Here is a 27619-nt window from a genome sequence, read left to right as displayed (position 1 = left end):
GCGAGGCTGCCCAGGCGCTCAGTGTTACCTCACTGATACCATTGTTATCGGTAAGGATGACAAGGAACATCTCCAAAACCTCAAGATCGTGCTAAAAAGATTAGAAGATTATGGGCTTAGGGCACAATGTGACAAGTGTGAATTCTTTAAAACAAACATCACTTATGATGGTCACACCATTAACGCAGAAGCATTATACAAGTGTCCTGAGAAAACTCAAGCAGTGGTGGATGCCCCAAAGCCAAATGATGCATTGCAGTTGTGGTCCTCTTTAGAACTTGTCAATTACCATTACAGTTTCCTGCCAAACCTGGCTACTGTGCTTCACCCCTTGAACTCATTACTACAGGTCGGGAAGAAATGGCAATGGGCAAAGCAATGTGAGGCAGTTTTCTAAAAGGCTAAGGAAATGGTGACATCAGACACTATACTCACAGATTATTCTTCAGATCGTCCAGTGAATCTTGCCTGTGACGCCCTGCCTAATGGTCTAGGTGCAGTCATTTCACATCTTATGAGTGATGGAAGTGAACGCCCCATAGACTTGCATCATGTTTCCTTATTACTGCAGAGAAAATTCACGCAAATTGACGGAGAGCCCTTGAGTCTGGTTTGGGGTGTGAAGTGTTTCAACCTGTACTTTATTGGAGAGAGTTTACCCTCATTACTGATCATCAACCACGAGTGTCCATTTTCAATCCACTGAGGGGTGTTTCATGAACAGCAGCAACATGAATGCAGAGATGGGCTCTGTTTCTGTGAGGACACAATTACGAGGTTGAATTCAAGTGCTGAAAAAGTCTCTGGATAATGAATACCAACAAATCATTTGTAGTATCAGAGAAACCTACGCATTGGACCACTGTTACAGCACCATCAAGAGTATCTATTGTGCCATTCCACACCCACACTTTGAAAAGTCTGCCCACCTGGCTGTACTTCTACTCCCTGAGTATAGGCGGAGACTGGAGACTGCAGCACCAGTAGTGAGGACCAAGAAGGTATGGACAAGGGAGATACAGGAGCACCTACAGGACAGCTTTGAATCGGTGGATTCGACTGTATTCAAGGATTCATCTTCAAGTCTGACTGAGTACAACATTGCAGCTATAAAGAAGGTAAGATAGTGCCTATATTTTATTTGGAGTTTGAGAAGATTTATCATGAAAGACATTATTTCACAAGAGTAACAAGAATAAGAAATCTTCGATCAGCAACTAAAGCTTTGGGTCTGAATGGGACAGTTTAAAATTTACTATGCTAAGGATATATTTATCTGGGGATAGAGAGCGATACATTAAATATTAGGGTTGTCATGCACTCTATATTGGGTTGGAGTATATAGTTAAACAGGCAAGAATGTTGTGTATTCAATATTTCAGTAATATTTGACTAATATTGTAAATATATTGTTTGTTTAAGCATTCTTTGTTTGCTTATATAATTTATTATGGGTTATAAGTAAGAAGTACGTGAATGGTAGAGGTCATTACACCATCACGTCACTAAGGACAAGAAACTAAGTACACAAGTACAGTATCCTGGCTCCCGTGATTTTCTTTTAATTAGCTTTTGGAGATATAACACATAAGAAAGCCAGACTAAGAAGGTCGGGAAAGGGGAAGGAATACAAGACAGAAGGTGATAAGTGAAGGGGAAGGTGGGTGAGGTGGGATGAAGTGAGAAGCTGGGAGGCGGTAGGCAGAAAAGGTAAACAGCTGAAGAAGGAATCTTCCTCCGACATTTTGTGTGTATTATCCTGGATTGCTGATCTGCACAATCTCTTGTCTTTATGATCAGTATGAGGTTATGCCCATGGATTCTTATCTCAGCACAGAAGGCCCTCCTTAAAGGAAGAGGAAATTCTGGGGGCGGGAGAGCAAATACTTAGGTTTTGCACGGATGCTGAAGTGGGTGGCTGCACCCTTTAAAATCTTCTACAACTATAAAGAAAAATAGTGCAAGTATTCTTGCATGCATGTAGATGTGTGCCTGTGTATGTGTGTATAGCTGTCTGCATGCATGTAGATGTGTGCCTGTGTATGTGTGTATAGCTGTCTGCATGCATATGCGAGTCTCTGATTTGTATATGTGCATCTGTCTCTGTAACTACACATGTTGGACAGGGAGTATTAATTATCTTTGACATTGTCCATCAACAGGGTAAAGGTAACATCGACATATTTCCCACCAAATGTTTCACAGACTCCCGAAATCCTCAGTCCCTGGGTTTTGCTAATTGCTTCGTGAATAAATCATTGCCAACAACTTCCAGCTGTGAGGCATCATCCGCAGCTCATTCCCAAAGGACAAGAAGAGGATTACTCTGAACATCTTGTCTTGTCAACATCGGGAAAGTTATTGGGAGGCAGAACACTACCAGCCAGTGTTGTGGGACAGGACAATGTTTCAGCACCAACTCTAATGATGAACTCCCAAATGACCTTGGTGCAGCTGTGGCTCCCAAAAGTACAATCGATTCCTCTGTAACACCGCTAAATTTTCACACATATGTACAGAGAGTGTTGCTGACAGAAATTAACCCTTTCTCCTCACACTGAAAGCCAAATACATCTGGCAAGCTGCCAAGGCTCTGATGGTTAATTCCAGTATCTGCCTTTGAGAAGCTGCAAAACAGCAGAGAGCTATACCACCTGCTCCACATAACCCTCGGGTCATGAAGAGAATTTTCTTTTAACTTTTTGTTTTTGTTTCTCTTTGGATAAGAATCATAACATGATAGTGCCATGTAGCACAGAAAGAAGCTTTATGACTCAAACTGTCCAAGGTGTCATTGTCAACCAACCCGTGGTTGCGTTCGACTGTGTCACATACGGGACATGGAGAGGATAAAGAGCAGAGATAAAGATTAACTTTATTTGTCACATATAAATATGAACATACAATGAAATGCGTTGTTTTTTGTCAACGACCAAAACAGTCCAAGTATGTGCCGGGAGCAGCTTGCAAGTATCGCCATGTTTCCAACGTCAACACAGAGTGGCCACATCTTCCTAGTCCTAACTACTCCACACATCTTTGGAATGTGGGAGGAAACTGGAGCACCTGGAGGGGGGGAGTTCACGGAGTGATGGGGAGACCGTACATATTCCGTACAGGCAGTGGCAAGAATTGAACCCTGATCATTGGCGCTATAAACCGTTATACTAGCTGCCCAGTATGATAGGAAACCCCCTATATCCAAAGAGTCATAGGGTTGTAAAGCGCAATATCAGGCTCTTCAGCCTGTCACATCAATGCAGACCCTTTTGCTCGTCTACAATCTTACAATTCTACTTCCCTGCCCTAGGTCTGTCTCCTTCCATGCCTTGGCTATTCAAGTGCCGGTCTAGTTATCCCTTAAATGAAATGACTGTATCAGATTCGACCACCTCCTCTGGCAGCAAGTTCCAGGTATTAGCTACTCTCTCTGGAAAAAAACATTCCCCACAAATCCCCTATAAAATGCCTCTTCTCACCTGAAACCTAACCCTCTTGCTTTTGATACCACTGCCATGGCCTGATCCAGCTGCTCCAAGCTTCGTGTCTATGGACTCACTTCAGTTCCGAATGCTATTAGCTTACTTTTATCGTTTGCACAATTTTTGTTTTCTCTCTCTCTCTCTCTCTCTCTCTCAGCAGATTGGGTATTCCACAGTCTTTTTTAAAATGGGTTCTTTTGGGTTTCTTTGTTTTGTGGCTGCCTGTAAGGAGACAAATCTCAAGGTTTTATAATGTATACATACTTTGAAAATAAGTGTACTTTGAACATCATCAAGTTACCTCACAACCTCCCTTTACCCCACGGAAAACAAGCCCTGCCCGACCAATCTCTCCCAATAACTAACATCCTCCAATTGAATTGACAGGCAACATCCAGGTGAATTTCCTGCACATGCTCTCCAATGCAATCGCATCCTTCCTGAAGGATATTTTGACTGTGTGAAGGATTAAAGTAAATGTTAACATACAGGCAGTTAATTTACAAAGCTGCCCTAGATATATCAGTGGATGTGAATGGAAACATTGATGTAAATGCAGGCTGCCCATCTTCTCCCACTTACAATATTGCACAAAGACAGCCAGTGCTTGACCATGACAGGAAAAATGCCGGACTTTCACAGCAAAATTGTCGAAAGATTTAAAGTTCTCTCTCTGACATTCACAAGCAGTCAACTCCAACTAAGCACTATTACATAGTAAATCACGAACACAAGTCAATGGTCAATGTCTCCTATTCACTACATAATGTACTGAGTGGGCACAGGAGTACATTCAACCAGAGACTCATTCCTCCGAGATGCAGCACAGAGCGTCATAGGAAGTCATTCCTGCCTGTGGCCATCAAACTTTACAACTCCTCCCTTGGAGGGTCAGACACCCTGAGTCGATAGGCTGGTCCTGGACTTATTTCATAATTTACTGTCATAATTTACATATTACTATTTAACTATTTATGGTTCTATTACGATTTATTATTTATGGAGCAACTGTAACAAAAACCAGTTTCCCCCAGGATTAATAAAGTATGACTGACTATGACTATGACAAGAAAGTCTGCAGATGCTGGAAATCCAAAGCAATTCACACAAAATGCTGGAGGAACGCAGCAGATCAGGCAGCATTTATGGAAAAAAGTAAACAGTCGACATTTCAAGCCAAGACCTGTCTTCAGGACTCACTTAATTAATGTAGTAATCCTACAATTAAAATTAATACTGAATATTAAAACATTAAGATGTTTTCAAATTAAATATTAAAGCACTGTTATATAATTACATGCATTTATGTTAACAATGAAAATACATTTGCTAGGGGCATTTAAGAAACTCTTAGATAGGCACATGGATGATAGATAAATGGAGGGAAGAAGGAAAAGATTAGATTTATCTTAGAGTCTGTTAAAGGTTGACACAACATTATAGGCTGAGGAGCCTGTACTGTGCTGTAATGCTCTAGGTTTTATGTTCTATTTTCCTAACACAATTAATTCAAAAATACTAATTACCAGAAACTTACCCATCTCCCTCAGAGCTGTTCTGCTCAGAAGTGAATGGAGTCACTGAAACTGCACCCAATTAGATTACTGCAGTTCAGATTCCTGGGAGACTGAATGAAGTTAATACTTCCTACCTGGATTCCGTGAGAAACACAGTCAATAAAACATAGTGAAACTTCCATGTTTACATGAGTTGCTTTGCAGTGCCACTGGTCAGAAGAGAATGTTTCACTTCCCACCGCTGTCTGCAAGGAGTTCCTCCATTCTCCCCGTAACTGTGTGCATTCTCCTCTGGGTGCTCTGGTGTCCTCAAACATTCTGAAGAAGTACAGGTCAGGGTTAGTAAGCTGTGGCCGTGCTATGTTGGTATCAGAGCATGACCCCCAACACAATCCTTGGATTGTCTCTGCTGTTGATAAAACAGTGCATTTCACTGTATATTTCCACTTTTCACTGTACACATGAAAAAAAAGCCAATCTTCTTTAATGTCAGTCCAGACGTCACTGCAAAAAAAAATAGCTGTGCTCTGCTCGTTATAGACACCAGCATTAGAGGAGTTGAGCAAGAATTGGAGAATAAAAACAGCAAACGTTTATGTACTTTATATTGTATGCAGAATTTCAATGTTGGATCAGAAGCCTGACATTAGTCACGACAGCTCCTGATGAAACCAAAATGTCTCTTCAATGCCTTTACCAATTTGGACTTCTACGTTAATAATAACCACTAGATATTTAAACTTGGTTGCTATAAAATTAGGCCATTATGATGCCACTGAGTAAAATCCTTTAAATCAGCCTATTTTGCTGATCAGCTGAAGAATTTCTTTTTTTGACCAGACTTAATTAAACCGATTCAAGAAGTGAAATTTTGACACCAGGGTGAAATGTTCCCCCTATCAATTATCAGTCATAAATTCTACCCTAAACTCTTTAATCAAGGACAGATTGAGAACTTTCAGGGATAAAATAACCAAAGGACAATGGCCAATGCAGTTCCGAATTGATCACCTCCTCCCCCAAGCAATCCAGCATTTACTTACTAACTTACTGCCCCATTACACCACTGGCGTTTAGGGTAGTTAGAACAGTCCTCCATCTCTGACTGTCCAGACAGTCATACACAAATATAGAAGAATTCTTCATTGCTGTTTCCGGAATAATTTTGTTTGACCACTCAGGGTTGTTAGCCTGGAACCTGGAGGACCAGTGGACCACTCTTAGTCTGGCCTCTACCCTTTGACCTGTTTGACATGGGTGACCCTACCAAGAGCCAAAGCATAAAGCCCTGACTCAAGCCAACGTAGCTCTCCAGGTCACTGAGGCACTCAAGCCTCCAAACCCTATAGAAAGTTTGTGGTCCTCTTCAAGGATCCAGCAGGTTGCTCAGTGCATAGTATTGAAGAGAAATATGGATCTTGGGAAAATTAGGGCAATTACAATTCAGTATCTCCAAGTGACCTGACTTTGTGTGACAGAACATAGAAGAGTATACCACGGGAACGGGCTCCTTAATCCACTGTGAGTGTGCCCACCATGATATCAAACTGACAGATCACACCTGCCTGCACATTGTCCCTATCTTATTGCCTGATTGTTCACGAGTCTGTCTAAATTCCTCATAAACATTGCTGTTGCATCTGCCTCTATCATCACTAGCCCAGGAGCACATTCCGGGCACCTCCCATTCTATGTCAAAAGCACAACTTGCCCTGCACGGCTCTCTTTCATTTGCCCTCTATTATTAGACATTTCCACCCTGGGACAAAGACTGTAACTATCCTAGTTATCCCTCTCATCATTTTGTGCACCTCCATCAGGACTCTCCCTAGCCTTTGACATTCCAAAGGAAAATATCCAAGTTTGTCCAAATTCTCCTTACAGCTGATACTCTCCAATCTAGGTAACATCAATGTGAACCTCTTCTTCACCCTCTCCAAAGCCTCCACATCCTTCCTGTAAAGTGGCAACCAGAACTGCACGCAATACTCCAAGCGAGTCCAAACTAAAGTTTTCTACAGTGGTGAATTTTTGTCCCAACGTTAGTACCCCACTTTCAATTTTACAACAATGTTCTTTCTCAAAAGTAGTATATCCCAAGGGCCTGACAGCTGCTAAAGTAATTATGAACTTTAATCAATGTTGAAATATTTGAACCACTAAGCTCCAACAAGATAAAGACCAGATCTTCAGTTTTAGTAATATTGGTAGAGAAATGTCTAAGGTGGCAAGGAATCCTTGCTCCTCTTAAAAATATAGACCCTGAAATCCTCTATGATCACGTGCAGAGGCAGAAAGAATCTCAGACATCTCGTCTACAAGAAACTCAGACATCTTGTCTGAAAGCACCTCCAACATTGCAACACTTTCTCTGAGTCATCCTACATTGTAACACTGTAGACCATTAGACCTCAAGACATAGGAGCAGATTTAGGCTGATTGGCCATTGAGTCTGCTCCACCATTCCATCATGGCTGATTTATTTTCCTTCTCAACCCCATTCTCCTGCCTTCTTCCCGTAACCTTTGACATTCTTACTAATCAAGACTCATCACCCTTCACTTTCAATGTACCCAATGACTTGTCCTCCACAGCCATTTGTGGTAATGAGTTCCACAGATTCACCACCCTTTAGCTAAAGAAATTCCTCTTCATCTCTGTTATAAAGGAATGTCCTTCTATTCTGAAACTGTGCCCTCTGGACCATGACTCTCCCACTATAGGAAACACCCTCTCCACATCCACTCTATCTAGGCCTTGCAATATTCGATAGGTTTCATACCCCTCCCCCTACTTTCTTCTAAACTCCAGAGAGTACATGCCCAGAGCCACCAGACACTCATCATGTGTTAACCCTTTCATTTCAAGGATTATTCTTGTAAACCTCCTCTAGACCCTCTCTTATGCCACACATCTTTCTTAGATAAGGGGCCAAAAACTGCTCATAATACCCCAAATGTGATCTAGTCAATGCCTTACAAAACCTATTTACTTTTTGCTTTTATATTCTAGTCCTCTCAAAATGACTGTTAACATCGTGTTGGCCTCCATTACTACCAACTCAACCTGCAAGTTAACCTTTGGACTCCCAAGAACCTTTGCACCTCCGATTTCTGAATTTGCTCCCTATTTAGAAAATAATCAATGCCTTTATTCCTTCTATCAAAGTGCATGACCATACACTTCCCTACATTGTATTCCATCGGCCCCTTCCTTGTCCATTTGCCTAATCTGTCCAAGTCCTTCTGTAGACTCCCTGTTTCCTGAATAGTATGTGCCCTCACCCATCTTTGTATTGTCCGGTAACTTTGCCATGAGGCCATCAATTCTGTCATCCAGATCATTAACATATAACCTGAATGTGCTCAACTCATCGGGTGGTGGACCTGCTAATGGGGATGGGGTGATACATTATACTCATTCAACACATTTACGCCACAGGCCTCTATTGAATAATTCGTATTATTCAGGTTTTGACATTATAGAAAACTGTCAAATTATTATTATTATAAAAGCTCTGCTCAAATAATCTCAAATAATTGTGGCTCTTACAAACTGTTCCATTTTCTTAAGCCTGGCTTTAGAAATTAGTACGTTGAGACAAAAGTCAGACTTAATCCTTGACACAACACGTTCAGACAGGCATGGTTTTAGTGGACTAAAACACTTTTCAGGTAAGCTTCTACTTTGTAACATCCACTGATCTTTTACCAGTTGCCTGGCAACTGTTCGGATCTGTTTAGGTTCTCTAGTGAATGTCTTTATTCCCTCCGACAAATGCCCTGGGACCTGGGAACACTATCACTGTAAAAACTGAATGAATGATGCTTTCCGCAGGTGAGATTCTGAGATCCAGTAATCATCGGCTTAGGAGGGCGGACTGTTCAGCTTTGGTCTGATCTTGCTGCTCAGCAGCCCAGCGGCAGCTCTGGGAGGCTGGAACCAAATGAGCGTTTGGAGGCGAGAATGCTTGCTACCTACTGGTGATGTACTCGGCGATGGAAGGAGAAGGAGAAAGAAGGAAAAAGAAAAATAGAGAGAGAATGAGAAAACAAGAGACAGAAAAAAGAGATTCTGCAGACGCTGAAAATCCAGAGCAACACACACAAAATGCTGGATGAACTCAGGTCAGACAGCATCTATGGAGGGGAATGAACAGTCAACATTTTGGTCCCAGACCCTTCATCAGGACTCCATTCATTCAATTGATTTGCTGTTTATAGACTTTTGATGTGTTTAGCTTGTCTGATGAATTATAACAGTGGCTAATTTATTTTTGTAAAAGATTAGCTTTGTTTGTCACATGTACGTCAAAACATACAGTGAAATGCGTGGTTTGTGTCGAATCAAATCAGCAAGGATTGTGTTGGGGTCAGCTCGCAAGTGTCACTGCACTTCTGATGCAAACACAGCGTGCCCACAACTCGCTAACCCTCATCTGTACGTTTTTAGAGTGTGGGAGGAAACCAAAGCACCCAGAGGAGTCACAGGGAGAATGTACAAACTCCTACTGACAGTGTCAGTAATCAAACCTTGACTGGCGATGACTGGCTTGCAAAGCGATTGCACTCACTGTTAAATACAGTGTATTCGGTTTGAGGAAGAAGTTGCGATGAGCTGAGATTATTGCATGGGTTGTGTAAACCCATGCTCGTCTCTCTCTGGTTTAGTCATACTTTATTAATCCCAGGGGAAATTGGTTTTCGTTACAGTTGCTCCATAAATAATAAACAGTAATAGAAATAGTAATAGAACCATAAATAGTTAAATAGTAATATGTAAATTATGCCAGTAAATAATGAGATAAGTCCAGGACCAGCCTATTGGCGCAGGATGTCTGACCCTCCAAGGGAGGAGTTGTAAAGTTTGATGGCCACAGGCAGGAATGACTTCCTACGACGCTCTGTGCTGCATCTCGGTGGAATGAGTCTCTGGCTGAATGTACTCCTGTGCCCACCCAGTACATTATGTAGTGGATGGGAGACATTGTCCAAGATGGCATGCAACTTGGACAGCATCCTCTTTTCAGACACCACCATGAGAGAGTCCAGTTCCATCCTCACAACATCACTGGCCTTATGAATGAGTTTGTTGATTCTGTTGGTGTCTACCACCCTCAGCCTGCTGCCCCAGCACACAATAGCAAACATGGTAGCACTGGCCACCACAGACTCATAGAACATTCTCAGCATCGTCCGGCAGATGTTAAAGGACCTTAGTCTCCTCAGGAAATAGATCGGCTCTGACCCTTCTTGTAGACAGCCTCAGTGTTCTTTGACCAGTCCAGTTTATTGTCAATTCGTATCCCCAGGTATTTGTAATCCCCCACCATGTTCACACTGACCCCCTGGATGGAAACAGGGGTCACCGGTACCTTAGCTCTCCTCAGGTCTACCACCAGCTCCTTAGTCTTTTTCACATTAAGCTGCAGATAATTCTGCTCACACCATGTGACAAAGTTTCCTACCGTAGCCCTGTACTCAGCCTCATCTCCCTTGCTGATGCATCCAACTATGGCAGAGTCATCCGAAAACTACTGAAAATGACAAGACTCTGTGCAGTAGTTGAAGTCCGACGTGTAAATGGTGAAGAGAAAGGGAGACAAGAGAGTCCCCTGTGGAGCCCAGGTGCTGCTGATCACTCTGTCGGACACACAGTGTTGCAAGCACATGTACTGTGGTCTGCCAGTTTACTAATTTATTAATTATTACCGTGAACTGTTGTCTGGTGTGTAGGTAATGCACATATCTTGATGCCCAAGACATCATGAGTATACTTGGGACTGCTAACCCTCGGACCACACTCCTACATATTTTGTCCCACCTTCCTCTCACAACCACTTTCCCAGTTAAAACGGCTTTATGTCTCCATTTTGATCAGTGCTGAAAGAAAATGAGAAAAATAACATTTTAAATTTAGCGTCTCTGGTACAACTGCCTGGCCATAAGCCACAGAGTGCAGGAGATGATACGTGCATCGATGGTCATTGGTACTAAACAGGGGAGAGATTGCTGACTGGCAGCTGATATTTTTCAACAACGTATATAATAAGATATTCATGAAGTACAATCCATACACAGCTTTCTCTACATTCATTGTACGGTAGGTCAAATCATTATATACTTTTACAACGTGTCAACTCACTCACTATTCCTTATCAGATTTCTGAACAGTCTATAAACCCATGGATGCTATCTTGCACTTCCTATTTTTTCATATATCTTTCTTATTGTAATTTATAGTCTATTGTATGTACTGCTGCCACAAAACAACACATTTCACAACATACGTCTGTGACATTAAACTTGATTCTGATTCTCATTCCTTCAACAAACACCCATGAAGTGTTTGAGAGGCTGTAACACAGTTCAAGTTCATTGTCACAGGCATAAATACACAGGGTATAAATGCCAAGAAAGTTGACCTCTTTGCAGCAGCAGCACAGTTCATTGCAAACAAGACAAGCATAATTTAACGTAAACTTAAACTGACATTAAGTATACACAACTTACATGACATAACAGCATTAGCAGCGCCCAAAATGCTGGAGGAACTCACCGAGCCAGGCAGTATCTCCCCTCGGATATGTTGCCTGTCCTGCTGAAAAATGGGAGGGAAGAGTTAGATTGATCATGGAGTACGTTTATATAATTTGGCACAACCTTGCGCGCCAAAGTGCCTGCACTGTGCTATACCCTGCTAAGTTCTGTGCTGTAGGTATCATTCTGTCTTCTGCTCACTCCCTTTCCAATCCGGATTAAAGGTTTTGGCTGAAAGCATCAACTGTTTATTCCCCTCCAAGGATGTGCAGACTTGCTGAGTTCCTCCAATATTTCATGTGTGTTGCTCCAGGTTTCCAGCATCTGCAGAATTTCTTGTGTTTATAACAACATCAGTGCAAGTAGAGAGAAAGAAAATGAAATATAGTCTTATTTACTATACAGTATATTATTTAATATAGTACTTACTTATTTACTGCCCTTTACGCCACTGGCATTTAGAGCAGCAATGAAGGTCTTCCGTCTCTGGCAGTTTTCACAGCTTCCTGTCGGTTTTCACTGCTCTTAGTCGTATAAACCCCAGGTGGAGACTTTGTTTGACCAGTCAGGGTTGTCAGCCCTGTGCTGAACTCCCGAAACCAGGAGGACGAGGTGAACCACTCAGTCTGGCCTCCACCCTTTGACCTGTTTGGCATGGGTGACTCTACCAGGAGCCAAAGCGTAAAATCCTGACTCCAGCCAGCAGGTCATTGAGGCACGCAAGTCTCCAAACGACAACTATCTCTTGGAGGATAGTCCAAGGTAGCCTTTAGGTTTTTCAGTTTAGTTTAAGAACCTGGAGGCAGTTAGGAAGAGGCTTTTGCTCCTTGAGGTGCGGGCCTTCCAGGTTTTGTCCCTCCTGCTGGGAGGCTGCATTTGGGTCTTCAAGATTCAAGACTGTCTATTACCATTCTTCAGTACACCAGTGTAATGAGAACAAAATGATTGATGCTCTGATCCAGCATTAAAAAATAAGCACAAAAAGCACAATAAGTATGAATATAAAAGCAATCTTATAAAACACACAATGTACAAGTAATTACATCAAAGTTGCTGGTGAACGCAGCAGGCCAGGCAGCATCTCTAGGAAGAGGTGCAGTCGATGTTTCAGGACTAACTGAAAGAAGAGTGAGTAAGGGATTTGAAAGTTGGAGAGGGAGGGGGAGATCCAAAATGATAGGAGAAGACAGGAGGGGGAGGGATGGAGCCAAGAGCTGGACAGGTGATTGGCAAAAGGGATACGAGACGATCATGGGACAGGAGGTCCGGGAAGAAAGACAAGGGGGGGGGGGGGGGACCCAGAGGATGGGCAAGGGGTATATTCAGAGGGACAGAGGGAGAAAAAAGAGAGTGAGAGAAAGAATGTGTGTATAAAAGTAATGTCTATCCACGGCCTCCTCTACTGTAAAGATGAGGCCACACTCAGGTTGGAGGAACAACACCTTATATTCCGTCTGGGTAGCCTCCAACCTGATGGCATGAACATCGACTTCTCTAACTTCCGCTAATGCCCCACCTCCCCCTCGTACCCCATCTGTTACTTACTTTTATACACGCATTCTTTCTCTCACTCTCCTTTTTCTCCCTCTGTCCCTCTGAATATACCCCTTGCCCATCCTCTGGGTCCCCCCCCCCATCTTTCTTCCCAGACCTCCTGTCCCATGATCCTTTCGTATCCCTTTTGCCTATCACCTGTCCAGCTCTTGGCTCCATCCCTCCCCCTCCTGTCTTCTCCTAGCATTTTGGATCTCTCCCTCCCCCTCCAACTTTCAAATCTCTTACTCACTCTTCCTTCAGTTAGTCCTGAAACGTCGACTGCACCTCTTCCTAGAAATGCTGCCTGGTCTGCTGCATTCACCAGCAACTTTGATGTGTGTTGCTTGAATTTCCAGCATCTGCAGAATTCCTGTTGTTGATGTACAAGTAATTGTTGAGTGTGGCCGTATATATATATAAGATTAGCTTTTATGCATAGACTGATTGGACTGTATGTAAATGAAGTGATGCTATGTACAGGAGAATCTGAACTTATGGTAACTGACAGGACATGATAAAGTGACAAGGTGAGTCTTGGCAAAAGGAACTCTTCGTGGTTTCAGCTTTGAGGGTGGAATTAGAGTAGAACAGTGACTGTGTCAGTGTAGGTATGAGGTGTGGAGAGTGGAGTGGCAGTGCCCGGGGAGATGAAGGTACTGAGGAGCTGTGGAGAGGACTGTCTGATGTGGATGTAGTCTTCAGTTCCTTGTTACCGCATTAGCACAATCCTCACCTCTGTGGACAAGTTATTAGCCCTCACTAAACTTTCCCCTACATTGCTGCCCAAATGTAGCAAATGCTTCAGTATACGGAAAGCTCCCATAAACAACAATAGCCTGGTTTTTATTGATTCCACGGAAGGATGAATATTGGGAAGGTCTTCCCAGCTCTACTCTCAGTGGCCACTCTATTACATCCAGTACCTCCTGTACCCAGTAGAGTGGCCATTGAGAGTATTTTCATAGTCTTCTGCTTCTGTAGCCCAGCCACTTCAAGGTTTGGCATGCTGCACATTCAGAGATGCTCTTCTGCACACCACTATTGGGTGCATAGTTATTTGAGTTACTGTCACCTCCTGTCAGCTTGAACCAGTCTGGCCATTCTCCTCTGACCTCTTTCATTAACAAGGTATTTTTGTCATCAGAACTGCCACTCACTGATGTTTTCTTTTGTTTATCACACAATTCTCTGTAAACTCTAGAGACCGTTGTGCATGAAAATCCCAGAAGATCAGCGGTTTCTGAGATACTCAAACCACCCCATCTGACACCAGCAATCATACCACAGTCAAAGTCACTTAGATAATATTTTTTCCCTATTCTGATGTTTTGGTTTGAACAACAACTGAACATCATGACCATGTCTGCATGCTTTTAGATGTTGAGATGCTGCCACATGATTGGCTGATTAGATATTTGCATTAACGAGCAGGTGTACAAGTGTACCTAATAGAGTGGCCACTGAGAGTAGAGCCCAGTATCCATCCTTCCGTGGAAACAATAAAAACCAGGCTATTGTTTATGAGAGCTTTCCGTGTACTGAAGCATTTACTACATTGGGCGGTGAAAAGGGTGGGAGAAAGTTTATGAGTGTACTTCATAGTTGTGGTTTGGGTATGTTTTCACGTCCCTGAGTGGTGGGCTGTGTCTCAGTTTAACAATGCATCTGACAAGATGGAACAACCCCTTCTCAATGCTGCACTGAACTCTCAGCCGAGACTTTTATATTCAAGTCTTAACTAGGATTTGAAGCCACGTCCTCCTACTTAAGAGGGGGATGTACCAAACACTGAGCCAGATGCCAATGACAGGAAACTGAACAAAAGGTCCTCCATTCACACAGATCCAGGTGATCAGTGAATCCATCTACATTCATTCACAACCACAGAGAACATCCTCCTTGAGTGTCTCAGTCTGTAGGTGCTCTGAGAACAAATTCACCACACGGCTGAGAGCAATTTACCCAGCAGATGAAAGACAATTTCCTCTCAGTGGTTATCCCTCCTTTTGATCTGATCTGCAGACTGTTTTGTTAATGAAATGACTTCTAAATAAGAGCCTTATAATGAAACACTTGTCAGTCCCAGAAGTGCACACAGATACGTAGGGGTTGCAGCAGCCGCTTCAGTCTGCGAGCACTACCCACATGTCACCCTGTAGCTGACAGAAAAAAAATTCAAGGCCTCCTTTTGCCGATGTCTGAATCACCCGCGGGAGCATCGTCTATTAACTCTAAGGAAAGAATCTACTCTGAGCCTACTCTTGAAGAAAGGACAGTATTAAACGTACCCACAGTCATGTCCATGAAACTTCCCACACCCTAGAATAAGAATGCTTTCATTTATAGCAGTTCACAACACATCTTAAAAGATATACCCTGGAGAAGAATGGTTGGGAACTCAAGGTAGAACTTTAAGGCTGGAGAAGATGGTATTGGAATTGGTTTATTATTGTCACTTGTACAGAGAGTCCGTGAAAAGCTTGATTTACATACTGTTCATAGAGAGCAAATCATTACACGGTGCATTAAATCAGGACAAAGAATAACCATAACAGAATGCCGAATAAAGTGTAACACCTACAGAGAAAGTGCAGTGCAGGTAAACAATAAGGTGGGAGATCATAATGAGGTAGATCCTGGGGCCAAGAGTCCATCTTATCATACTAGGGAATCATTCAATAGTCTTATAGCAATGGGGTAGAAGCTGTCATTGAGTCTGGTGGTATGTGCTTTTGTATCTTCCGCCCGATGGAATGTGGGGAAGAGAGAATGTCTGGGACCGGTGATGACTTTGATTTTTCTGGTTGCTTTACTAAGGCAGTAAGAAGTGTAGACAAGAGCCTATAGAGGTAGGTTTTATGATCTGCTGAACTCTCTGATATTGACATTGAATTATTATTTTCATGTACTGAGATACATTGGAAGTTTTTGTTTAGTATGCAATCTAGACAGATCATGACATACGTAATTACATAAAGGCAGTAAAAAAAAACAGAAGAAGAGTGTAGTGTTGTAGTTATAGAGCACAGTGCAGGTAGACAACGAAAGTGCAAGGGCCACATTGAGGTAGATTGGAAGATCTGAAACAACGGTCTCAGACCTTAAGTGAGTGTGTCATAGAGTCATGCAGTTCAACAGGATGGAAAGAGGGCCTTCAGCCCAACTTGTTCTTGCCGACCATTGTGCCCACAAAGCTGGTCCCATTTGCCAGGCAAACTCCTCCTATCAATCCAGAAATAAAAGGCTCACCTGAAAGTAATTGATCACTCAAGGCAGTCCAAATATGGTCAGCAGCTCAACCCTGATGTTTCTCCCCATGAATGGAGACCTGCAGTCCAATAACGTCATTAGGATTCTCAGCGATGCCAATATCAAATCATCCCTGAGGCAACTAGATTGTTAAGAAGAGAGGACAATCACAGTTTTAGCTTAGTTTCAGCAAAGAGACAGGCCACTTGGCTCAACAGGTCCATACAGATGTGACTGTCCTATGCTAGGCTATTTTCACACCCTGTCTAATAATCCCACCATCCCCTTCTCTTCCTATTTAATTGCAACAGCGTCAATATCATTCAGCTCAAGTCCCTGTGGTAACAACGTACAGTATTAAGGACCCTCACCAACCAGGACATGCCTTCTTCTCATTTCTTCCATTAGGGAGGAGGTGTAGGAGCCTGAAGATCCACACTCGATGTTTCAGGAGCAGCTTCTTTCCCTTCACCATCAGATATTAGAACAGTCCCTGAAACCCATGAGCTACTACTACATCAACTCAGGCCTAGGCAAGGCAACCCATGAACACTATCTCAATATTCCTATTTTGCACAATTTATTATTTATTTTTATTGCCGCTTATAGTAATTTTTATGCTCTAGCATCTATGGATGGGAACAAACAGTCTATGTTTTGGGGCCAAGACCTCTGAAATGTGTTGTTTCTGCATCAATGACCAACACAGTCCCACTGTGTGTTGGCACAGCTTGCAAGTGTCACTATGCTTCTCGCGCCAACATAGCGTACCCACAACTTAGTGATAACAAACATTATTCTTATTCTGATTCTGTAATGTTTATGGCCCACAGTTATAAACCCTACTTACCTCAAGCTTCAAAACTGAAATCATCTCAATTAGGTTGCTAAGGTTAGTGGATGAAGTTAAGATAGAGATGAGACATTGTGTTCTGAGAGGTGGACCAGGCTTGAAGACAAGTAGACCTGGAAAACCCACCTTTCATTTCTTGCCACAAAACAACAAATTTCACGACATATAAAGATTAGATTTAATTGTCACATGTACATCGAAACATACAGGGAAATGTGTTTTTCAAGCGTCAACAACCAACACAGTCCAAATGCGTGCTTATGATTTCAAGAGAAAACACCCCCATGGCATTTGACCTTTTCTCACAGTGAAGAGCTTTCAACTTTGTTGCAACACACATAAAATGCCAGGGGAGTTCCACAGGTCAGTCTGTGGAGAGGAATAAACTGTCAGTATTTTGGGGCAAGACTCTTCATCAGGACTGTAAAGGAAGGGATGGGGGAAGATGTCAGAATAAGGTGGAAGAACGGGGAGCAGTAAGATTTGGCAGGTGATAGGTGAGACCAAACAAGGGGGAAGGAGGGTGGATGGGATGCTGACCAAAGGAAGTTAAGCCACGCTGTACAGCTTGCCAAATTGTATCTCCTCACACATATTAAAATTAATTCACCACTTCCACACCCATTCTGAAACTTTTTGAACATCGTCCCTCATCTTATGTCAATGATAGCCATCAACTTTATGTTAACTGGTGATACTGAGACAGCCCATGACCAGCTAAACACCAGAGAGACAAGTAAGTCTTCTGCACCATCTTAATAGTTTTGAATTCCCAACCAATCGTTGTGTTGATTCCAGAGAAAAGGTTAATCTTTGGCCACAGCCACAGGTGCAATTCCTGGGGTCATAACATACCAGTTAAAGTTTCCGGAATTCTAAACAAGGCATTAGCGAGAGGGCTGGACTCCAGCTGGAGCCCATTTGTTTAGAGGGAGCCTGTATGTGTGCGAACGGCTCTAAACCTGCAGTGTCAAAAAGCCTGCAGTTTCGAAAAGATTTTTATTTTCAAAGAGAAAAGAGGCTCAAGTTAAACAAGTCCAGCTTGACAATGCTCTGAATCCTAAAACTAAACTTGCTTCATATTGGAATACCTGCAGGGAAAACAAACAAAACAAGACTCAGAAAGAAATTGTCAGCCTCCAAGGTGAAGCCGATTTATTCTGTTCCAATGGGATTTGGAAGAGAGACAGTTTCTTTTAAAAAAGAAGTAAATATTATTCAAGCCCAAGAGGTGTGTGATTGGAGACTGTTCTTGTCATATCTTTAGAAATTCCAGCAGACATTTTCCTCGCTGCCCTTCACCCTCTTTGCTGTCGGTTCAATGCCCTTCTTTCACAGCTCCTGCTTTATTTTTTTTCCAAGCCAACATTCCTAGAGAATGATACTACAGCCTTGGAAATCAATTGCCTCTGTCAGTCCAGTGTTAACAGAACGGACCAAAGTGCGAGTGTGAGCGGATTCCTTTTTATTTGACATTTACCCCGTACCCAGTTACTTCCAAGACACGAGATTCTGCAGATGCTGAAAACCTTGAGCAATACCCACAAAGTGCTGGAGAGATTCAACAGGCCAGGCAGCATCCATAGATGTGAGTAGACAGCCAGAATCTCAGCCCGAGATCATTTATCACGACTGATGAAGGTTTTCTTTAAAAAATCTTAAACAAGAGATCCTGTAGGTACTGGAGAGTAATTGCAGGTCAAGCAGCATTAATGGAGAGGAATAAACAGTCAACACCTCCATAGATGCTGCCTGACCTCCTGAGCTCCTCCGGTATTTTGTGTGTTGCTGTCAACGTTTCCTCTAATCTTTTTTACAGCTGCATGAACCGATCATTGCTCTGAGCAGGAAATTTTTACACAGCCTGAAAACTGTGCGGCAATTTAATAAAACAATATATAAAAGAAAATTCCAGCTGTGTGGCAACGAAGGCTATGTATGTAGGAGCATTTCCATTACTGTGCGGTCATGCACCCATGCAGCTTAGAGGAAACAGTGGTTGCTCTTGAAAAAACTTGTTCTTGAAGTCTCCTGATGAAGGGTCTTAGTCTGAAATGTTGACTGTCTGTTGCTCTCCATCAATGTTGCTTGATCTGCCGAGTTCCTCCAGCATTTTGTGTGTGTTCCGACCTATCTGACATGCTTTATTTGCAAATGGGTAGAGAGCTGATCTGGTGTGCACAGATATTAGTGTTTCAGATTTAAATTTCAAAAAATAAATTTTGCGCTGGATGTAGTAGCACTAGAAGGCACAACACTTATTAATATATTCTAACACAGGGGTTTCCGACCTCCTTTTTATATCTTGGACTCCTACAATTAACGAAGGGGTCCGTTTGGAGCCCAAGTTGGAAACCACTGCTCTATTGGGATGTGGGCGCCACTGGTAAGATCAACGTTTACTACTCAGCCCTTGAAGGTGTGAAGCTCCAGCTGCCCCGTTACTAAAAAGGATCTGCAAACTTCGGAAAGGTTGCAGAAGATGTTCACCAGGATGTTGCTTCGAATAGAGGGCATGAGATGCAGAAGAGGTTGGACAATAGAAATTGGTCCATTATAAACCTATGGACTCTCACAGCTACCCGGACTATACCTCATCCCACCCTGCTACCTGTCAAAACACCATCCCCTTCTCCCAATTCCTCTGTCTCTGCCGCACCTGCTCTCATCATAGAATGCAGAAAATGTCCTCCTCTTTCAAAGAAAGAGGCTCTCCTTCCTCCACCATCAACGCTGCCCTCAACTGCATCTCTTCCATTTCATACATGTCTGCTCTTATTCCATCCTGCCACCAGCCTACCAGGGATAGGGTTCCTCTTGTCCTCATCTACCACTCCACCAGCCTCTGCATCCAGCACATAATTCTCCAAAACTTCTGCCACCTCCAACGGGATCCCACCACCAAGTACATCTTAACACCCCCCAACTTTCTGCTTTCCGCAGGGATCACTCCCTACTCAAATCCCCGGTCCATTCGTCCCTCCCCACTGATCTCCCTCCTGGTACTTATCCTTGCAAGTGGAACAAGTGCTACACCTGCCCCTACACCTCCTTCCTCACTACCATTCAGGACCCCAAACAGTCCTTCCAAGAGAGGCGACGCTTCATCTGTGAGTCTGTTGGGGTTATATACTGTGATCGGTGCTCCCAATGTGGCCTCCTGTATATCAGTGAGACTCAACGTAGATTGGGAGACCACTTCGCCGAGCACCTACACTCCATCCACCAGAACAAGCGAGATCTCCCAGTGGCCACCTATTTTAATTTCACTTCCCATTCCTATCTGTCCATCCATGGCCTCCTCCACTGTCGGGATAAGCCCACACTTAGGTTGGAGGAACAACACCTTATATCTCGTTTGGGTAGCCTCCAACCTGATGGCAAGAACATCGATATCTCAAACTTTCAGTAATGCTCCCCCCTTCACCATTTCCCATCCCCCTTTCCCTCTCTCATGTTACCTCCTTGCCTGCCCATCACCTCCCTCTGGAGCTCCTCCCCCCCTTTTTTTTCTTCCTTCCATGGCTTTCTGTCTCTTTCACCAGTCAACTTCCTAGCTCTTTGCTTCATCCCTCCCCCTCCAAGTTTCACTTATCACCCAGTGTTTCCCTCTCCTCTCCTCCACTGTTCAAATCTACTCCTCAGCTTTTTTTCTCCAGTCCTGCCGAAGGGTTTCGGCCCGAAATGTCGAGTGTGCTTTTTTCCATAGACGCTGCCTGGCCTGCTGAGCTCCGGCAGCATTTTGTGTGTGCTGCTCGGATTTCCAGCATCTGCAGATTTTCTCTTGTTTGTGGACAAACTTGGGTTGTTCTCTCCGGAGCAGTGGAGGCTAAAGGGGGACTCGATAGACGTCTGTTAGATTATGAGAGACGTAGATAAAGTTAGCAATCAGAATAGTTCTCCCAGGGTGCAAATGTCAAATACCACTGGACTCACTGACCTCCCAGCTTGAACTACCAGGCTTTGATCTCCAGACTCTCTGATCGCTGGGCTTCAACCATAGGGCTCACTGATCACAGACCTCCGACCGCAGGACATGCTGACCGACCTCAGCCCTATAATCCCAGGACTCGCTAACCTCAGACCTCCAACCCCAGGACTCATCGACCTCAGGGATTACAGGCTTCATTCTCAGGTCCCCACAGACTTCAGACCTCGGACACAGCCTCAACCGATTGTACTCGGTTTATCTCAAGGATGAGAGTGACATTCACTCTTGAGGATTTGGTTGGCAGGCAGGAAACAGAGAATTGTCTTCACGGTGGCAGGTAGTACCACAATGGAATATCACAGAGCCCAGTGCTTGTGCCTCAGTGACTCATAATATTTTTCAACAATTTGGATGAAGACCCACAATGTAGAATGTTAAAGTTTGCCAAACACATTGAACTGGCTGAGGTCCTGAATTGTAAGAAAAGACTTCAAGGCAACTTAGACTGAAGCAGTGAGGAAAAACTTGGCCATTGGACTTTGACATATAAAACCCACCTAAATACTTCACAGTTGAATCAAAAACTATGAAATGTTAGAAACACACATCTAATTCGTGTTATTCAACAGAGTACAGAATCGCATGATTACCTCAGAGAAAATCCTCATTCTGGGTAAACTCACCCTTCTCATGCATCAGGTACTCTAGTTAGTCCTCGTAAACTGCTATTCTGCCTCGTCCCATCAACCCACACCTGGACCCCCATAGCCCTCTAATCCCCTCCTGTCCATGTTCTTATCCAAATTTTTCTTAAATGTTGAAATCAAACCCGCATCCATCACTTCCTCTGGCAGTTCATTCCACACTCTCACCAACATCTGAGTGCAGTTCCCCTTTAATATTTCATCTGTCACACTTAACCTATGACCTGTAGTTCTAGTCTCATTCGATTTCAGTGGAAAAATAACTGCTTGCATTCACCCTATCTATATCTTCATAATTTTGTATATCTCAGTCAAATCTCCTCTGATTGTGTGTTCCAGGGAATAAAGTCCCATTCAAGTTCATGACCTTTGACCTACTGTATGTCCCTTTGATCTATCATGCCTCAGATCTTTAGTTCACTCATACTCACTACCTCAATAAATTTCCTAACTATAAGCCTCTGTCTCTCTCCAAAACGACACATAGCAATTCATTTCTCAACACCTTGTGGTCAGCCTCATGAATTGACTCAAAAATTGGCCATTTCTATGTATCACTAAAAAGCAAAAATGTCCACCTAGCCTCCGCGGAATTATTGGTGACCAATAATTGGCCTTCTAGATTATGTGAGATGGTTGAATTAAACTTTAGATTAGCTGAAGGAGTGCCTTGTTAGAGAAAGTGAGCTGGGGATGCAGAGGAGCACAGGAGCCTTAGGTGCCACACTACCAGGTTCAAGAACACTTATTACCCTACAACCATCAGGCTCCTGAACCAGCATGGATAACTTCACTCATCTCAACACTGAACTGATTCTACATCCTACAGAGTTACTTCCAAGCACTCAACAGCTCATGTTCTCTGTATTACTTATTTTTTTTATTTGTCCAATTTATTTTCTTTTGCACATTGATTGTCAGTCTTTGTTTGTGTGTAGTTTTTCAATGATTCTGTTGTACTTCTTTGTTCTCCTGTAAGTGGTGCAAGAAAATGAATCTCAGGGTAGTACATGGTGACATATGCATATTCTGATAATAAGTTTACTTTGAACTTTGAGGAAGAGAAGATTGTGGCGCGATGCAGCGTGCGCGGCCACTCTGGTGGTGATGTCTGTTATTTGTCAAGTAGGGGACCGTGCACAATTCTGATTTGATGGAGACAGACGTGAGAGTACGGAGGAACATCTGGAGAAACTTCTGAAATGCCTGCTTCACTGCCGCTGTACTGTGTGATCTGGAATCTCCGGAGGAGAAGGCCCCAAATCCTCGGCTTTGCTTGTTTCGGCTGCTGGGACGAGGTCGAAGGCGCTCGGCAGAGGATGGTGCTCAGGAGGCTGTATTGGAGGGGCTGGTCGGAGGCTCGAAGTTTTCGGACGGACAGACTCAGTGTCAGCTGTTGTCGGGTGCTTCCAATGCATCGGCGGTTGTCGGTGCCTGGAGGTTTATGGCAGGGAGTTTCTCCCTTTGCTGCCTGCTATCGGGGACTCGGGAGTCGATCGACTCGGGACTTTGAGACTTTTTTTTTACCGTGCCCATGGTCTGTTCTTTATCAAATTATTGTATTGCTTTGCACTGCTGTAACTATATGTTATAATTATGTGGTTCTGTCAGTGTTAGTCTTTGGTTTGTCCTGTTTTTCTGTGATATCACTCTGGAGGAACATTGTATCATTTCTTAATGCATGCATGCATTTCTAAATGACAATAAACGAGGACTGAGTGTTCTCATAATCTAAAAAAGATAGAGGGAGAAAATGACAACTGGTGTCACATTGTCACTGGTAGACCAATTAAAATCAAAGATGATGAAGAGGCCCTAACCAGAAGAAAATGAGTATCTTGTAACTTTGGGGAGTTGGAAAGGATTACAGATAGGGAAGAGTTTGTTCACAGAGAAGTATGGAGACAAGGATAAAGATTTAAAAAGAGAAGTTGGTACAGATATGAAGCAAAGCCCATCCCAGGGTGAAATATGATTCCAGGTTTGCAGAAGTACTGTCCTATTTCTAGCAATTGCTAGGTAGCTAGATGGAATTCTTCTCTGCAGCTCCATCCTTCAACTACAGACTGATCTACTTTGTATTCCCTGTGATTTAAGGGTTGCATTGTACTGTGGCTTCATGCCTTCAGCTTCATTAAGCTAAACAGTACAAATATTGGCTCTCATGAGTTCAAGCCCACCATGGCCATGAGGAACAGAAATTCACAATATTAGTATTGGGTTTTTATTATTCTTGCATGTACGGAGAACTAGCAAAAAAGCTTTTGTTTGCAATCCGTCCAGACTGGGGGTTCCCAACCTGGAGTTCACAGATCCCGTGTTTAATGGTATTGGTCCATGGCATAAAAAACGTTGGGAACTCCTGGTCCAGACAGATCGTATAATACCTAAGTATATCAAGATAGTGTAAAGGCAAACCAGAATGCAGAATATATTGTTACAACTACAGAGAAAATGCAATGCAGGGAGAAACGTGGAAGGGCACGACAAGGTAAACTGGAAGATTAATAGTTCATCTCTGAGCGTATAAAAGGCCCATTCAAGATCCTGATAACAGTGAGGTAGAAGCCGTCCTTGAGCCTGGTGGTACGTCTACAGGAGGAGAGATGAAGGAGAATGTCTGGAGTGGGAGGGGGTCCTTGATTATTTTGGCTGCTTTCCCAAGGCAGCGAGATGCGTAGACGGAGAGGAGGCCAGTTTGCAAGATGGACTGGGTTGTGTCCTCCTCTCTCTGCAGTTTCTTGCAGTCTTGGACAGAGCAATTGCTATACCAAGCCGTGGTGCATCTGGATAGGATGGTTTATATGATGCGTCTGCAACCATTGGTGGAGACATCAGGGACATTGGAGCAAAGGTAAGACTGCTGAATTGACTTGAAAGTCCATTCAGTCCATGAATAAAGTTCAGGAAAAGAAATCTGTAAATCCCATGCAGAATGTCTTATGTGTGGGTCAGGCACACTGTTCATTCTTAAGTTGCCTCTGAACAGCCCCAGCAAGCAAATCTCTTCAAGGACATATGGGAATAGTCAATGAATGCTGGTATTGGGCAGCAATAATCACATTCAGAACATAGATTGTTTTAGGAACAGTTTCTTCCCTTCCACCATCAGATTTCTGAACAGACAATGGACCAGCCTATGAATGCTACCTCACTACTTTTTCCACTACGTGTTTAATTTAATTAAAAAGAAACCATTTATTGATTGATTGATTGATTGATTAAGATACAGTGTGGAGCAGGCCCTTCCAGCTCTTTGAACCAATCCGCCCGGCAACCCACCAATTTAATTCTAGCTCAATCACAGGACATAGAAACATAGAAACATAGAAAATAGGTGCAGGAGTAGGCCATTCGGCCCTTCGAGCCTGCACCGCCATTTATTATGATCATGGCTGATCATCCAACTCAGAACACCGCCCCAGCCTTCCCTCCATACCCCCTGACCCCCGTAGCCACAAGGGCCATATCTAACTCCCTCTTAAATATAGCCAATGAACTGGCCTCAACTGTTTCCTGTGGCAGAGAATTCCACAGATTCACCACTCTCTGTGTGAAGAAGTTTTTCCTAATCTCGGTCCTAAAAGGCTTCCCCTCTATCCTCAAACTGTGACCCCTCGTTCTGGACTTCCCCAACATCGGGAACAATCTTCCTGCATCTAGCCTGTCCAATCCCTTTAGGATCTTATACGTTTCAATCAGATCCCCCCTCAATCTTCTAAATTCCAACGAGTACAAGCCCAGTTCATCCAGTCTTTCTTCATATGAAAGTCCTGCCATCCCAGGAATCAATCTGGTGAACCTTCTCTGTACTCCCTCTATGGCAAGGATGTCTTTCCTCAGATTAAGGGACCAAAACTGCACACAATACTCCAGGTGTGGTCTCACCAAGGCCTTGTACAACTGCAGTAGTACCTCCCTGCTCCTGTACTCAAATCCTCTCACTATAAATGCCAGCATACCATTCGCCTTTTTCACCACTTGCTGTACCTGCATGCCCACTTTCAATGACTGGTGTATAATGACACCCAGGTCATGTTGCACCTCCCCTTTTCCTAATCGGCCACCATTCAGATAATAATCTGTTTTCCTATTTTTGCCACAAAGTGGATAACTTCACATTTATCCACATTAAATTGCATCTGCCATGAATTTGCCCACTCACCCAACCTATCCAAGTCACCCTGCATCCTCTTGGCATCCTCCTCACAGCTAACACTGCCACCCAGCTTCGTGTCATCCGCAAACTTGGAGATGCTGCATTTAATTCCCTCATCCAAGTCATTAATATATATTGTAAACAACTGGGGTCCCAGCACTGAGCCTTGCGGTACCCCACTAGTCACCGCCTGCCATTCTGAAAAGGTCCCGTTTATTCCCACTCTTTGCTTCCTGTCTGCTAACCAACTCTCCACCCACACCAATACCTTACCCCCAATACCGTGTGCTTTAAGTTTGCACACTAATCTCCTGTGTGGGACCTTGTCAAAAGCCTTCTGAAAATCCAAATATACCACATCCACTGGTTCTCCCCTATCCACTCTACTAGTTACATCCTCAAAAAATTCTATGAGATTCGTCAGACATGATCTTCCTTTCACAAATCCATGCTGACTTTGTCCGATCATTTCACCGCTTTCCAAATGTGCTGTTATCACATCCTTGATAACTGACTCCAGCAGTTTCCCCACCACCGACATTAGGCTAACCGGTCAATTTACAATGACCAAATAACCTAACAACTGATATGGCTTTGAGCTGTGGAAGGAAACCGGAGCATCCAGAGGACATCCACGTGCTCACAGGGAGATCACACAAACTCCTTACAGGCAGTGTCGGGAATTGAACCCAATTACCTGTACCGTAAAATGTCTGTGCTAACCACTATGCTACCGTGCTATAAATATATATATATTTATATAAATATATGTATATTACAGTATATGTATATACATTGGATTCTGGTTAATTGGGACATGTCGGGAAGTTTCACTGTCATTTTGGCCCAATTAAGCGGCTACCCCAATTAGCCAAAGTTTCATGGAAATCATTAAAAAGAAATAAAAAAGATAAACTACCTTTTACCTGAGTAACAAATTATTTATTTAAATGAAATACAGAACAAATTAAAACACTAGCAATACTACTACAGTACTATAAGACTGTGTATTAGTTGCTAATAGATATCAATGGGGGATATGAACATTGGCCCAGGTGAAGGAGCTTGTCGTGTCCATTCTGGAGCAGCTCACTCACCTTTGGTCCCCACTCAACACTCAGCTCTCACCTGTGGCTCCAAGTAGCTATTTGCACGCGACAGCAGCCAAACTGCGATACACCGCTTCAACAAGTGGGCTAAACCAGGTGAGGGCAGCCAATGGCCCTCATACTCCCCCCCCCCCCCGGTAAGATAGGGATGTGTCCATCCTAGCATGTGAAACCTGCTCCAGCAGACTGGGCAGATGAGATCCATCCAACAGCCAGGAAGATGGTTCTGCAATGCTTCGAGGAGAGTGAAGACATGATAAGGCTCAGTAGTAGTCATGGTTATCCACTGTAAACAAGGAAGACCCCAGTTTGTGACAACTACTGGTATCACTGGGCCTGGACTTCCAAGGTCAAGAGAGTGGAGTTGTCCAAGTGAAACAGCTTTTCCATAAAAACTCTCCTGCACAAGTTTTAGTCTTATCATTGGATATGATAGATTACCAACACACTGCTGTGTGCTATTGATTGACTGTATAGGAACAAAAATAGTGCAGACGCCTTGTGTAGATAATGGCCTGCTTCATAAAATGCTTTTGACAA

The sequence above is a fragment of the Mobula birostris genome, chromosome 21 (assembly GCF_030028105.1).
Source record: "Mobula birostris isolate sMobBir1 chromosome 21, sMobBir1.hap1, whole genome shotgun sequence".
Classification (NCBI taxonomy): Eukaryota; Metazoa; Chordata; class Chondrichthyes; order Myliobatiformes; family Myliobatidae; genus Mobula; species Mobula birostris.
This window is presented reverse-complemented; position numbering follows the sequence as displayed.